The following is a 4,065-nucleotide window of genomic DNA, read 5'->3' as shown; positions in this document are numbered from 1 at the left end:
ACGGAGAGGGTGGTTCAGGTGATCAATCTGATCCGGCCTACACTTGCGATTCTTCCTTCGTTGTTCTACAAGTGAAGTCACCTCCAAATTGGGACAGTAAGTTACAGTTTTTATTGAGTGAGCTGCCGTCTATGGGCTCCTCCTACTCAACCTGTCATTACCCCCAAATTTGGGCTCGGATCTTACTCAACAGATTCTTTTGAAATTACCTTTGGGAAACTTCCATATCACTGCAAATGCCCTTTTCTTACCAATCTGGTCAAAAGGCCTTAGGGTTTGATCTCTCAGAACTCTGGATATTTGCTCTCTTTGTAAAAGACTTCTAAAGATAAAATTCAAATTATGACTTTAAACAAATTCAGGACCTTTTGCACGTAGTCCAAAAACAATGACCTAGATAAGGAGATAAATCTTATCTTCTTCCTGAAACTGGCTAATGGGCAACCTTTACAAACATTCAAACTATTTCATTCAATATGACATATACCTGCCCCAGTCTCTCTAGGCACCCAAATATTACTCATCTGCAAAAGAGAGTCCTCTGCTCCTTTGATCTTTTAGCTTTGACCTGTGTGTCACAGCACTCCTCTTTGTCCCAATGCTCTTAGGTCCTTCTCCATAGTGCTGTCACCCAGTCAGTCTAACACACTTATGTTGTACTGGTAGTTGTGCTTTTGATTCTTCTTCCCCATCTGTAGCATTATGGCCACCATGCAGTGGTGATCAGAGTCCTGTACTGACACAGCCACACTGCCTCACCACCAGCCTAACCCAGTCCAACAAAGCAGGCTGGTGCCAGCATAGCTGGATCTTTCAAGGGAAGTAGGGTGCTGGCCCTACACGGTTGTCTGGGCAAGGGGCTAACTGGGTCACACCCTTCACAGACAGAACTTTGCAGAGCAGAGCTGGCCTCAGCCTGCAGCCATCCTGTGTGGAAGAGCAACTGAACCTGCTTGAGCCTTGAAGCTGCTGGTAGAGAGAGAGGGTCCCTGCTCTGGTCTGCTGCAAAAAGGTAGGCTTCAGAAAGAGACTGTGCCAGCTGGCCCAGAGCACTCTGCCATCGCAGTGGTCTGGGCAGTGACTCAGCAGTCAGGCCCTGGGGGAACTGTGCTGCTCCATGTCTCTGGCTGAGTCCCCTGGGACCACCTTGTTTAGTGCTGTGAGAACAGGACCAAGGCTCCAAGACCAAGTCCCCAGGCCTTCCCGAGAGCAGCCTTAGGTCCCAGATCGTGAGTCAGGCCCCAGTGCAGGGCTGGTGCTGACGCATGTTCTGCTGAGCTGTTTACTCATCCTTGTGGTCCTGATGTAATCTTTTTTATGTAATCTTTTTTATGGTATATCTAGCTTTTGCAAACTATATCTAACTGAATACTTAAGGCAACTTACTGATGCTGGGAGGGGTGTGGCGTGTGTGTGTTAAGAGATGCTTGCAGAGCACAGCGTGTGGGATGCGGAGGATTCCTGGAATGCCTCCCTAACACCAGCAGGATAGTGTCTCCCTGACACTTTTAAGATAGCAAGAAGTTCAGAAAAAGGTCTCATTATAATGCTAAAAATCACACCCCTGTGCAGGGCAAAAGTATGTTAATGAAACATATATGTATGTAAATGAAATACATGGCTAAAACATAGGTATAGAGACATGCTCAGGAGAGAATGTCTTATGTCAGTGGCTTGTAACCAATCACTGAGCGATACACTTGCAAACATATGTATAAAAGGTACCCAAAGGTAGAAAACAGTGGTGCTTGCTTTGCAAACGATTGCCAAGCACACCTCTCTGCGCAGACTGGAAACAATAAAGATTAAGTTGGATCCTCCACCCCTGTGTGTTCATTGGCAATAGCGCACTGGGCACGAACTCACACTGTCCGTTGGGGACAACAGTCCCAGTAGGCCACAAGCGGGAGGGTTGGCACTGGCTTGGGCGAGGGGAGCAAAGACTTCTTGCCCCTGCAGCTGCAAGGTTCAGTCTGGACACAGGGCACTCAGCTGGTTGAGCATGGGGATGAAGGCCATCCCCACCCTCTGAGCTGGACCTGCAGGTGGCCTCTCACACAGACCTGCCCTGTGGCCGACGGGGACGCACTGAGTGTAGAACCTGCTGCAGACAAAGCATCTCATCTTTAGTTGCATCAGGTAGCTCCACGCGGCACTTGACTGCCCCAGCACAGCACCTGCTAGGCCTGCAGCCACCTCCTCGTCGGTTGCTGAAGAAATATTTGTCTAGACACCAACAAGCATGCAGGCCAGTCTGGATGCCAGTGGACTGTGATAGAGAGGCAACAGTGAAGCCCTGAACTGCAGGATTTCTGGCTTTTGGCTAGATTGACCAGTGGAACAGACCAGCACTCATTTGGGTGACAGGAGGGCTGTGCTTGTGACTGATGCTGGGGCAAGTGGGAGACTGCCCCTGAGCTATATGAGCAGTACTCCATAGGAGCTATGCACAGCAATGGGGACACTTGGCATTTGGGGCATCTGAGTGAGGGCAGTGGAGTCCATGTAGGGAAGGAGGCTGCTAAGCATGTCTCTACTTGGGTTAGCATAGCAGGCTGGGAGGCAGAGGCCAGGAAGGCTGGAACAGTAACAGAGCCCTGTCTTTTCTCCTACCCTGCAGCAACATTTGTCCTTCTTGCTGAGTTGACAGGCAGACAAACGCTGCTGCTCTGTTTAGAAAAAAATTAGTGTTCAGCTCCGGCAGCTGCTGATTCATACTGGCACCACTGCCTCAGCAGGCTAGGAATGAGGTGCAGAGGAAGTGTACCCCACCATGCTGCCACTGGAAATATCCCACAGTCCTTGGCAGCATTACCCCTGTAAGGAGATTGGGGGAGGGGGGGGTGTCTGTGAAAGCTGCATGCTTGTGTGTGTGTGTCTAACAGGTGGTGTGCGGGGCGGGGGATGTCTAAGAGGTGGTGAGATACTGGGGGATGTCTGTCACACTTGTTACTCTCTGTGACTCGACACCCTTCTCCAAGTTCTGTTTCCTACACATACGCATACATATATATAGAGAGAGAGGATAGTGCTCTGGGGCTCTTCAGGTGCCTGTAGGAGCACTACACCCTAGCAGAAAGGTTTTTCCCAGATCTGAGCTCTTCCAGAGCTGCTGGGGAGCTGGGGAAGCCCCAGATGCTGACATGAGGGTCCAGCTTGAAGTACTGGAACTGAGACATACTCTTGAGGAAGCCAACCTAGGGCCCAGGGCAGGATCTGGATATGGCCTGGACATCCACCCTACTGGCTTTCCTTGCTAACCCCACATTATTGTGAGAGGTTAGTTATAGCCCCACCATCCCAATCTATTGTTTTGTACCCTCCTAACAATAAAGCTGATATTCCTGCAGCCCAGCATTTAGTGCTACCCACACAGCCCTATATGTGGCTGCAGAAGCAGCCAAAGATGGATGGGCCCCTCTGCCACTTCCAGGCCTAGGGTTGTAATGGATCACAGGAAAGTGGGGCTAGAAAGGACCTCACAAGGTTATCTAGTCCAGACTACTGCTCAAGGCAGGATCATCTCTGCCTAAACCATCCCAGCCAAGTGTCTGTCCAACTTGCTCTTGAAAACTTTCAAAGATGGCGATTCCACAACTTTTCCTTCTCACTCACCTTTTCTACAGACATATTTAGCTCTCAATCTTTCCTTGCACAGCATGCATTTCAACCCCTGTATCATCTTTGTTGCTTCCTTCTGGATCCACTCGTTTCTCTCCATCCTTCTTAAATTGCAGAGCCCAGAATCACACACAGTACTCTAGTTGAGGCCCAACCATCACTGAATAGAGTCAGTCTTTATATCAGTCTTTAAGGTACCACCCTACCCTGCCTTCTCTGCTTTCTGCCATACTATATTTCTGTGAAGGCCACATCAAATTGCATTTGCTTCTTTTTAATGACTGCATCACATCACTCCAACTTATTCATCGTTACTACAGGGAGGCTGTGGTAGGGAAGCTGTGGAATCTCAATCATTGGAGGTGTTCAAGAAAAGGCTGGATAAACATTGGCCAGGATGATCTAGGAGCATGGAAACATATGTCTATGCTGTACTTTTTATAA

This window comes from Alligator sinensis, unplaced genomic scaffold (assembly GCF_000455745.1).
Source record: "Alligator sinensis unplaced genomic scaffold, ASM45574v1 scaffold578_1, whole genome shotgun sequence".
Classification (NCBI taxonomy): domain Eukaryota; kingdom Metazoa; phylum Chordata; order Crocodylia; family Alligatoridae; genus Alligator; species Alligator sinensis.
Note: the sequence above shows the minus strand (reverse complement) of the source record.